The sequence below is a fragment of the Triticum aestivum genome, chromosome 3D (assembly GCF_018294505.1).
Source record: "Triticum aestivum cultivar Chinese Spring chromosome 3D, IWGSC CS RefSeq v2.1, whole genome shotgun sequence".
Lineage (NCBI taxonomy): Eukaryota > Viridiplantae > Streptophyta > Magnoliopsida > Poales > Poaceae > Triticum > Triticum aestivum.
Genome location: NC_057802.1, coordinates 530,064,411 through 530,077,443, shown reverse-complemented (window position 1 = coordinate 530,077,443; position 13,033 = coordinate 530,064,411).

Here is a 13,033-nt window from a genome sequence, read left to right as displayed (position 1 = left end):
TACCGAAGAAGACGGATTCTCTCGAGGTGAGCGACTTCAGACCTATAAATCTAATTCACGGGGCTGCCAAGATCTTTGCCAAAGTGCTTGCGGTGCGTGTGGCCCCCTACCTGCATGCTCTCATATCTCAGGCTCAGAGCGTGTTCATATGCAAACGAAACATGCATGGGAACTTTAAGTTTGTGCGCAATACGGCACGATGGCTGCACCAAAATCGCAAGCAAGCGATTTTGATGAAGATCGACATATCCAAAGCTTTTGATACTTTATCTTGGGAGTTCCTTCTCGAGGTTCTGAGGAAAAGAGGATTTGGCCGAAGATGGTGCTCCTGGATTTGTGGCCTCCTTTCTACAACATCCTCATTGGTTCTCGTCAATGGTGAATTGTGCCAGCCGTTTGCACTAGGTCAGGGAGTTAGGCAAGGTGATTCCTTGTCGCCTACTCTGTTTATTCTTGCCATGGAAACATTGCACAACATGTTATAGTGGGCGGTTCAAAACAAGCTCCTGTATGAGATTGGTTGCAACCCATGGTTGCAGAGGGCATCCATCTTCGCAGATGATGTTTTACTGTTCTTCACACCAGTGCACATGGACCTCCAGGTCATATCTAGTGTTCTGCAACTGTTCGGAGAAGCCACGGGGTCTGAAGATCAATTTGCAGAAGAGTACGATTACAACCATCAGATGTGAAGACGCACTGGCTGAAGCAGTAGATGGGTACTTTCAATGCAAGAGGCGGCAATTTCCAATCCAATACATGGGTTTACCTCTATCCATCGACAGACTGCAATGCCAGGATCTTCTTCCTCTCATCGACAAATTCTCCGAGAAGATGAAAGGCTGGAAACCAAGGATGCTTGCCGTTGCGTGACGTCTGACTCTCACCCGATCGGTGCTCATGGCTTTGCCTATCCACCTCATGGCTGTGCTACCTTTCCCAGCGTGGGCCATCGACATCATCAACATGCATTGCCATGGTTTTGTTTGGAAAGAGGAGGAGGAGGTCAATGGGGGCCACCATCTCTTGCCTTGGTTTAGAGTGTGTTTACCTTCGGAAGGAGGAGGGCTTGGAATTATCAATCTCAAATGGTTCGGTTGGGCCCTACGATGCAAATGGTCGTGGCTGCAGTGGAATGCAGATGAGAGACCGTGGCAGCTTATTCCTGACTCCACAGAGAAGGAGGTTCAGGCCTTGTTCAACGCAGCCTATAAAATCAGCCTAGGGGACGGCCAATCCGGGCGGTTTTGGACAGATAACTGGCTCCCGGATGGCCGATCTATTGCTGCTTTGGCTCCCGCGTTGTTCTCCTTTGTAAAGAAGAAGGGGAGAACAGTAGGTGAGGCATTACAAGGCCAGGCATGGATCAGAGATATCTCTGGAGGATTATCGCTTATCGCCATGGCACAATATCTGAGGGTTTGGGAGATTCTTCAGGCCACTACTCTGACGGAAGGAACCAGAGATAGAGCGATTTGGAAGTTAACACATGATCTCCAGTTCTCTGTTAAGAGTGCTTATCAATTGTTCTTCCTCGGGAACACTAGCTTTGCCTGCTACAAGCCAATTTGGAAATCCAAGACGCCTCCACGTTGCAAGTTTTTCATGTGGCTTGCCGTACACCGCCGGTGCATGACAGCTAACAACTTGGTGAGAAGGAACTGGCCATCCAATGGCATCTATCCTCTATGCGCCTCCGAGCCTGAAACCTGCTCACATCTTTTTGTGCACTGCAATTTCACCAAGCTACTTTGGCTTTGATTTAGAGCTTGGACTGGAGCTGATTTTCTGATCCTAGATGTCATGTTCAGCTCTACGGAAGAGTGGTGGCTGCAAGCTAGGGCAGCTATTCTAAAGCCATTTAGTAGGAATTTTGACACGATTGTCATTCTGATGCACTCGAGGATTTGGAAGGAAAGAAATGCGAGGATCTTTGATAATGTGGTCAGTTCTACGGAGAAGGTTAGGGACCTAATCCTTGAGGATATCGGCGTCTGGAGGGCTACGAGGTATATTAGTGATCTGGCGGCATGAGCTTGGCTCTCCTTTTGTACAACGCTTAGATTTCTGTGGAAATGGACCTGTGGAGGATGTATGGTTGTGGTTGCAGTCCTAGCTCTTCTAGGATGTAACATGTTGTACTCTCGCCCTCTTTTCCCCATCTAATAAAATTCGGCCACTGGCCCTTCGAGAACTGAAGAAATGAAAAACAACATGATGAAAGTCTTCAGTTCAAATTCTTTAGAAGGTAGATCACAAATACTTCATCAGCGGAATAACATAAGATAAAGGGTGAGGAATTTGAAGCCAGGTAGGCTCGATGAAGGCACGACGATTTGGTAAACCAGTTCCAATTGTTGTATCAACTGTACGTCTGGTTGAGAGGCGGCTGACATGAACTCAGAGGACACTTAGTCATCACTGTATTCCTCTTGAGCCAAGGTCACTTAGACCTCTCTCAATCACTCGTGGTAAGTCCTCAAGGTAGACTTCCAAAACCTCCATAGACTTGTTCACCGGCACAACACAATTACTCTTGGGTGCTCAGAACGTGACGCCTAACTGTCTGGAAGAATGGCAATCTTCAAAGGTAACAGGCGTCAGATCACACATATCAATCTCTTTAGTGATGCTCAATCACTTTGGCTTGTGTTTTTCCTCACTTGGGTTTCTATCAAAATCGTCATAGGAAGGGTTGCTCTCAAATGACAAGTGTCAAGTTCTCTCTAGAGCAGCCAACCAACTAGTGGTTGTAGGGGCGACTATTTATAGCCAGGGGCAACCCAACATGATATGCCATTAATGTCCCTTCAGACATGACCGTTGTCAGGATAAGGATCCACTCAACAGCTGGCACGCGGCGTAACAACAGTCAAAAAATTAAACTATCAATTTCGTCTGGGCTCTCAAGTTCCTCATGATAGGCAGATTGCACTGGCGAAATCCTAACTCCTCAGCCTGGCCAAATTCGTGAGCGACCAGATGAACTTCGCCACTGTCGCTAGCAAAGTCGTCTATTGTTTCGGAGGTTTCCAAATGCTTCACTCAAAGCGACTTGTGTATGTATAGGTGTGAGCATCACTTTGGAAATGTGAAATATATATGTTTCACCTAGACCCCCTTTAACAGTATGGTTTCTCCTATGACTCAAAATAAGAAGAAAGAAACTATGAAAAACAAAGTCCTCAAGCTTCAAAGTCTTCACATCAATTTCTTCAACAGCCGTAGCAATTTCTTAACTTGAAGAAATACATTTTTAGGGGTTGTATTCCGTCGGTTAAACCAAATCTCCAGGGACTATATCTCCTGTGTACACTCACAAACTCATTAGTTCCTTAACCCACTTGTCTTCAACACTCCAAAACCACTAAGGGGGCACTTGATGCACTTACAATCTCCCCTTTTTTGGTGATTGATGACAAATTGGTTAGGTTTTCAACGAGAGTAAATAATGGAAGTGTAAGAACAGAGTGTCAAGAAATTGGTTACAAGATATTGAGGAACTCCCACTGAAGATGTGCATATGAAGAATTTGCTTTGGATTGCAAATGCACATGGCAAGTTGAAATTATGGATATCTCCCACTATATCTTGGAATCCAATCATGCATGATCACAAGATATCTGTGGAATTTGAATGCATGATGAAAATTGGTATCTGACGTAATACAACATGCATGAGCATATACCATTGAGGATTAGAGCGTATCAGAGCATGCAAATAGAATGTAGCAAAAGAGTCAGACCAACAACAGTTATTAAGTTATAACTCATCAAAGAGCGAAATTGAATGAAAACCAAGTGTTGCAACTTAGCAAAAACAACCCATAATATATAAGACCCGCTTGAAGACTAAGTCAATTCCCCCCTTGTCATCAAATGACCAAAAGGAGTCAAAACTGAGAATTAACGCCCCTAAAGAAAGTCATCTTGAAGAATCTGGAGGAGCGCCAGCATTGGTGTTGGGGTCGCGTGAAGCAGAAGGGTCTGTCGCAGTGTCTTCAACCTCTTCATTTTCATCAGTAGAGCATGAAGGAGACACTAAGCTTGGGACAAGCAGAGGAACTTGCGCTTTCTTGAACTTCTTCTTGGGCGGATACAAACAATCAAAGTTCTACTGGAATTCCATCTCTACAAGTTCTTCATTAGTCTTCAGATGTGATAGTATGGCCCAGGTTGTGTCAAAAATCTCATGGGCATAGTAATGTTTTTTGCGAACTGAGTTATGCGTCACAGTCATATTCGCAAGAATGGCAGCAAGCTGATGCTTAACCTAGTTGTGGTTTCTGTCACCCTTTTGATGTAGGCTGATGAGGAGTTCTCGGTCCGTCTTGACTCGCAGTTTCATCACCAGTTAACTGTGAGGCTAACTGACGGAATTGTCCATCAAGGGGACGAATGCCTACATCAACGATTGCCTTGCCTTTGCCAGGTACCGAGGATATTGTACTTTGAAGAATTTCAACTTCTGGCAGAAAACTGATGTGATTCTGATAATCAGCCTTGTAATCGATTGAAGACCTTGTTGGGGAACGTAGCAAGCAATTTCAAAAAAATTCCTACGATCACCAAGATCTATCTAGCAGATGCATAGCAACGAGAGGGGGAGAGTGTGTCCACCTACCCTCGTAGACCGAAAGCGGAAGCGTTAGATTGACGCGGTTGATGTAGTCGAACGTCTTCATGATTCAACCGATCAAGTACCGAACGTACGACACCTCCGAGTTCAGCACACGTTCAGCTCGATGACCTCCCTCGAACTCTTGATCCAGCAAAGTGTCGAGGGAGAGTTTCATGAGCACGACGACGTGGTGATAGTGATGGTGATGTGATCCGCACAGGCTTCGCCTAAGCACTACGACAATATGACCGGAGGAGTAAACGGTGGAGGGGGCACCGTACACGGCTAAGAAACAATTGATGTGCTTAGAGGTGCCCCCGCCGCCGTATATAAAGGAGGAGAGGGGAGGAGGCCGGCCTAGGGGGCGCGCCAAGTGGGGGGAAACCCACTTGGAATTCTAGTCCTATTCGCCCCCCTCCTTCTATCGGAGTGGGAAAGGGGGAAGGAGAGGGAGAGGGAGAAGGAAAGGGGGGGGGGGCGCGCCCCCTCCCCTTGTCCAATTCGGACTCCCCATGGGGGGGGGGCGCCATCCCCTTGTGGGCTATCTTGCCTCTCCCCTATGGCCCATGTGGCCCATTACTCCTTCCCGGGGGGTTCCGGTAACCTCCCGTTACTCCGATAAATACCTGAAACACTCCGGAACCATTCCGGTGTCCGAATACTATCGCCCAATATATCAATCTTTACCTCTTGACCATTTCGAGACTCCTCTTCATGTCCGTGATCTCATCCGGGACTCCGAACAATCTTCGGTTGCCAAAACACATAACTCATAATACAAATCGTCATCGAACGTTAAGAGTGCGGACCCTACGGGTTCGAGAACTATGTAGACATGACCGATACACATCTCCGGTCAATAACCAACAGTGGAACCTGGATGCTCATATTGGTTCCTACATATTCTACGAAGATTTTTATCGGTCAAACCGCAATGACAACATACGTCATTCCCTTTGTCATCGGTATGTTACTTGCCCAAGATTCGATCGTCGGTATCTTCATACCTAGTTCAACCTCGTTACCATCAGGTCTCTTTACTCGTTCCGTAATACATCATCCCGCAACTAACTCATTAGTCACATTGCTTGCAAGGCTTATCATGACGTGTATTACCGAGAGGGCCCAGAGATACCTCTCCGATACTCGAAGTGACAAATCCTAATCTTGATCTATGCCAACCCAACAAACACCTTCAGAGACACCTATAGAGCACCTTTGTAATCACCCAGTTACGTTGTGACGTTTGATAGCACACAAGGTGTTCCTCCGGTATTCGGGAGTTGCATAATCTCATAGTCAAAGGAATATGTATAAGTCATGAAGAAAGCAATAGCAATAAAACTTAACGATCATTATGCTAAGCTAACGGATGGGTCTTGTCCATCACATCATTCTCCTAATGATGTGATCTCATTCATCAAATGACAACACATGTCCATGGTTAGGAAACTTAACCATCTTTGATCAATGAGCTAGTCTAGTAGAGGCATACTAGGGACACAGAGTTTTGTCTATGTATCCACACATGTATCAAGTTTCTGGTTAATACAATTCTAGCATGAATAATAAACATTTATCATGATATAAGGAAATATCAATAACAACTTTATTGTTGCCTCTAGGGCATATTTCCTTCAGTCTCCCACTTGCACTAGAGTCAATAATCTAGGTTACATTGTAATGATTCTAACACCCATGGAGTCTTGGTGCTGATCATGTATTGCTCGTGGAATAGGCTTAGTGAATGGGTCTGCAACATTCAGATCCGTATGTATTTTGCAAATCTCTATGTCTCCCTCCTTGACTTGATCACGGATGGAGTTGAAGCGTCTCTTGATGTGTTTGGTTCTCCTGTGAAATCTGGATTCCTTCACCAAGGCAATTGCTCCAGTATTGTCACAAAAGATTTTAATTGGACCCGATGCACTAGGTATTACACCTAGATAGGATATGAACTCCTTCATTTGCTGCTTCCGAAGCAGTTATGTACTCCGCTTCACACGTAGATCCCGCCACGACGCTTTGCTTGGAACTGTACCAATTGACAGCTCCACCATTCGATATAAATATGTATCTGGTTTGCGACTTAGAGTCATCCGGATCAGTGTCAAAGCTAGCATCGACGTAACCATTTACGACGAGCTCTTTGTCATCCCCATAAACGAGAAACATATCCTTAGTCCTTTTCAGGTATTTCAGGATGTTCTTGACCGCGTTCCAGTGATCCACTCCTGGAGTACTTTGGTACCTCCCTGCTAAACTTATAGCAAGGCACACATCAGGTCTGGTACACAGCATTGCATACATGATAGAACCTATGGCTGAGGCATAGGGAATGACCTTCATTTTCTCTCTATCTTCTGCAGTGGTCGGGCATTGAGTTTGACTCAACTTCACACCTTGTAACACAGGCAAGAACCCTTTCTTTGACTGATCCATTATTAACTTCTTCAAAACTTTATCAAGGTATGTGCTTTGTGAAAGTCCAATTAAGCGTCTCGATCTATCTCTATAGATCTTGATGCCCAATATATAAGCAGCTTCACCGAGGTCTTTCATTGAAAAATTCTTATTCAAGTATCCTTTTATGCTATCCAGAAATTCTATATCATTTGCAATTAACAATATGTCATCCACATATAATATTAGAAATGCTACAGAGCTCCCACTCACTTTTTTGTAAATACAGGCTTCTCCGAAAGTCTGTATAAAACCATATGCTTTGATCACAATATCAAAGCGTATATTCCAACGCCGAGATGCTTGCACCAGTCCATAAATGGATCGCTGGAGCTTGCACACTTTGTTAGCACCTTTAGGATCGACAAAACCTTCTGGTTGCATCATATACAACTCTTCTTTTAGAAAACCATTAAGGAATGCAGTTTTGACGTCCATTTGCCAGATTTCATAATCATAAAATGCGGCAATTTCTAACATGATTCAGACAGACTTAAGCATCGCTACGGGTGAGAAGGTCTCATCGTAGTCAACTCCTGGAACTTGTCAAAAACCTTTTGCAACAAGTCGAGCTTTGTAGACAGTAGCATTACCATCAGCGTCAGTCTTCTTCTTGAAGATCCATTTATTCTCTATGGCTTGACGATCATCAGGCAAGTCAACCAAAGTCCACACTTTGTTCTCATACATGGATCTCATCTCAGATTTCATGGCCTCAAGCCATTTCGCGGAATCTGGGCTCATCATCGCTTCCTCATAGTTCGTAGGTTCATCATGGTCTAGTAACATGACTTCCAGAACAGGATTACCGTACCACTCTGGTGTGGAACATGCTCTGGTTGACCTACGAGGTTCGGTAGTAACTTGATTTGAAGTTTCATGATCATCATCACTAGCTTCCTCACTAATTGGTGTAGGCATCACTGGAATGGTTTTCTGTGATGAGCTACTTTCCAATTCAAGAGAAGGTACAATTACCTCATCAAGTTCTACTTTCCTCCCACTCACTTCTTTCAAGAGAAACTCCTTATCTAGAAAGGATCCATTTTTAGCAACAAATATCTTGCCTTTGGATCTGTGATAGAAGGTGTACCCAAAAATTTCTTTTGGGTATTCTTTGAAGACGCACTTCTCCGATTTGGATTCGAGCTTATCAGGCTGAAACTTTTTCACATAAGCATCGCAACCCCAAACTTTAAGAAACGACTGCTTAGGTTTCTTGCCAAACCACAGTTCATACGGTGTCGTCTCAACGGATTTAGATGGTGCCATATTTAATGTGAATGCAGCTGTCTCTAATGCATAACCCCAAAACGATAGTGGTAAATCGGTAAGAGACATCATAGATCGCACCATATCTAATAAAGTACGGTTACGACGTTCGGACACACCATTACGCTGTGATGTTCCAGGTGGCGTGAGTTGTGAAACTATTCCACATTGTTTTAAATGAAGACCAAACTCATAACTCAAATATTCGCCTCCGCGATCAGATCGTGGAAACTTTTTTTCTTGTTACCATGATTTTCCACTTCAGTCTGAAATTCTTTGAACTTTTCAAATGTTTCAGACTTGCGTTTCATTAAGTAGATATACCCATATCTGCTCAAATCATCTGTGAAGGTCAGAAAATAACGATACCCGTAGCGAGCCTCAACACTCATCGGACCGCATACATCAGTATGTATTATTTCCAATAAGTCAGTAGCTCGTTCCATTGTTCCGGAGAACGGAGTCTTAGTCATCTTGCCCATGAGGCATGGTTCGCAAGCATCAAATGATTCATAATCAAGTGATTCCAAAAGTCCATCTGCATGGAGTTTCTTCATGCGCTTTACACCAATATGACCTAAACGGCAGTGCCACAAATATGTTGCACTATCATTATCAACTTTGCATCTTTTGGCATCAATATTATGAATATGTGTATCACCACGATTGAGATTCAACAAAAATAGACCACTCTTCAAGGGTGCATGACCATAAAAGATATTACTCATATAAATAGAACAACCATTATTCTCTGATTTAAATGAATAACCGTCTCGCATCAAACAAGATCCAGATATAATGTTCATGCTCAACGCTGGCACCAAATAAGAATTATTCAGGTCTACAACTAATCCTGAAGGTAGATGTAGAGGTAGCGTGACGATGGCGATCACATCGACCTTGGAACCATGCATTCCCGACGCGCATCGTCACCTCGTCCTTAGCCAATCTTTGTTTAATCCATAGCCCCTGTTTCGAGTTGCAAATATGAGCAGCAGAACCAGTATCAAATACCCAAGCGCTACTACGAGCATTAGTAAGGTACACATCAATAACATGTATATCGAATATACCTTTGTTCACCTTGCCATCCTTCTTATCCGCCAAATACTTGGGGCAGTTCTGCTTCTAGTGTCCAGTCCCTTTGCAGTAGAAGCACTCAGTTTCAGGCTTAGGTCCAGACTTGGGCTTCTTCCCGGGAGTGGCAACTTGCTTGCCATTCTTCTTGAAGTTCCCCTTCTTTCCCTTGCCCTTTTTCTTGAAACTAGTGGTCTTGTTAACCATCAACACTTGATGCTCTTTCTTGATTTCTACCTCCGCAACTTTGAGCATAGCGAAGAGCTCGGGAATTGTCTTATCCATCCCTTGCATATTATAGTTCATCACGAAGCCTTTGTAGCTTGGTGGCAGTGATTGAAGAACTCTGTCAATAACACTATCATCCGGAAGATTAACTCCTAGCTGAGTCAAGTGGTTATGGTACCCAGACATTCTGAGTATGTGTTCACTGACAGAACTGTTCTCCTCCATTTTGCAGCTATAGAACTTGTTGGAGACTTCATATCTCTCAACTCGGGCATTTGCTTGAAATATTAGCTTCAACTCCTGAAACATCTCATATGGTCCATGACGTTCAAAATGTCTTTGAAGTCCTGATTCTAAGCCGTAGTGCATGGCACACTGAACTATAGAGTAGTCATCAGACCGCGTCTGCCAGACGTTCAAAGCGTCTACATTAGCGGGAGGGGGCTTTTCACCTAGCGGTGCATCAAGGACATAATTCTTCTGTGCAGCAATGAGGATAATCCTCAAGTTACAGACCTAGTTCGTGCAGTTGCTACCATCATCTTTCAACTTAGCTTTCTCTAGGAACGCATTAAAATTCAAGGGAACGGTAGCACGGGCCATTGATCTACAACATAGATATGCAAAAACTATCAGGACTAAGTTCATGATAAATTAAGTTCAATTAATCATATTACTTAAGAACTCCCACTTAGATAGACATTCCTCAAGTCATCTAAATGATATGTGATCCAAATCAACTAAACCATGTCCGATCATCATGTGAGATGGAGTAATCATCAATGGTGAACATCTCTATGTTGATCATATCTACTATATGATTCACGTTCGACCTTTCAGTCTCCAGTGTTCCGAGGCCATGTCTGTACATGCTAGGCTCGTCAAGTTTAACCCGAGTATTTCGCATGTGCAAAACTGTCTTGCACCCGTTGTATGTGAACGTAGAGCTTATCACACCCGATCATCACGTGGTGTCTCGGCACGATGAACTGTCACAACGGTGCATACTCAGGGATAACACTTATACCTTGAAATTTTAGTGAGGGATCATCTTATAATGCTACCGATGTACTAAGCAAAATAAGATGCATAAAGATAAACATCACATGCAATCAAAATATGTGACATGATATGGCCATCATCATCTTGTGCCTTTGGTCTCCATCTCCAAAGCACCGTCATGATCTCCATCGTCACCAGCTTGACACCTTGATCTCCATCGTAGCGTCGTGGTCGTCTCGCCAACTATTGCTTCTACAACTATCGCTAACGCATAGTGATAAAGTAAAGCAATTACATGGCGTTTGCATTTCATACAATAAAGCGACAACCATAAGGCTCCTGCCAGTTGCCGATAACTTTTACAAAACATGATCATCTCATACAACAACATATATCACATCATGTCTTGACCATATCACATCACAACATGCCCTGCAAAAACAAGTTAGACGTCCTCTACTTTGTTGTTGCAAGTTTTACGTGGCTGGTACGGGCTTCTAGTAAGAACCGTTCTTACCTATGCATCAAAACCACAATGGTTTTTCGTCAAGTTTGATATTTTAACCTTCAACAAGGACCGATCGTAGTCAAATTCGATTCAACTAAAGTTGGAGAAACAAACACCCGCCGGCCACCTTTATGCAAAACTAGTTGCATGTCTGTCGGTGGAACCGGTCTCATGAACGTGGTCATGTAAGGTTGGTCTGGGCCGCTTCATCCAACAATACCTCCGAATCAAAATAAGACGTTGGTGGTAAGCAGTATGACTATCACCGCCCACAACTCTTTGTGTCCTACTCGTGCATATCATCTGCGCATAGACCTGGCTCGGATGCCATTGTTGGGGAACGTAGCATGCAATTTCAAAAAATTCGTACGATCATGCAAGATCTATCTAGCATATGCATAGCAACGAGAGGGGGAGATGACAACACATGTCTATGGTTAGGAAACTTAACCATCTTTGATCAACGAGCTAGTCTAGTAGAGGCATACTAGGGACACAGAGTTTTGTCTATGTATCCACACATGTATCAAGTTTCCGATTAATACAATTCTAGCATGAATAATAAACATTTATCATGATATAAGGAAATATAAATAACAACTTTATTATTGCCTTTAGGGCATATTTCCTTCAGACCTGGATCTGATGAATCTCATAATCCATGGAGCATAAGGCTTCAATTTGAATGGCGATTGTGCAACTGTGACCAAAGTCCTCATGAAGAAATCATGGATTTTGACGGAAATCCCATGAATGATGTTGAACAGCAGATTCTTCATGATGCCAACAACTTCTTCAGTGTCAGAATTGTGGCCTTTGATAGGACTGAGGTTCTTGGCCATGATGCGATAGACAGTATGGGGCACATATAGCAAATCCTTCACTAGGAAGGTTGTTCGTGGAGCTTCTCCTTTAGCCAATGGCTTCATCAGAACTTGCATCATATGGTTTGGCAGCTCTGGTTCTTCATAAACTTTTCTTGCCTTTTCTTGGGGTGAATCTACTGGAAGAGCATGAAGTAATTCGTCAGCTGGTGCTTTGTAGTGAGTGTCTTCACTCATCCAGTCCAGAGCCCAAATTTGAATGTCATCAACGTTTCCTGAGAAGTGCAAGGTGGCATAGAATTGACAAATCACCTCTTCATTCCAGTCGCACACATTAGAACTGAAGCTTAGCAACCTAGCATCATGAAGAACGGCCAACACTGGCCTGAAGCATGGAATTGACTCCATATCCACATGAGGAATATGGTGATGTGGGAAGATCTTGTTCTTGTCAAAGAGCAAAGATGCATAGTAATTCATTTGCGTCTTGGTCCAGAAGCGGAAGCGGCTGATTTGGCAGAGTCATAAGGGGATTCGCCGGTGAAGAAATTCTTGTCCTCAAAGAATTTGGCATTGTCGAACTGAGGCCGCCTGATACTTTTGCCAATCTTGGGCATTGAGGGCACGTGTTGAAGGTTTATATTTTTGGGCCTCACATCAAAGACGGGCCTTGGGGAGCTAGTTGAGTCATTGGGATCAGTAACGGCCTTTGACTTGGCCACTTCTTCAGGAGTGGCGTTGGGCACTGTGTCAGTATCTGCTGATGGAACCGACTCTTCATGCTGAGGAGATAAATTCACAGCATCAATAATCAAATCTTGTTGTGCAACTTCTTTAGCTGATGCAGCTGGAACTTCTTCAGCAATGGTCTGAAGAGATGGTTGACGTTCTTCAGACCCATTGTGAATTTCTTCAGTTCTGGCAGGTGAAAGAGGCACTTGCGTCAGAGGCGTGGTGATGGAAGAATTTGGATGAAATGGATCCCAGAATTCATCATGTATAATACGTGTTGTCGCACCATCAATGTCCACGTCCTCAT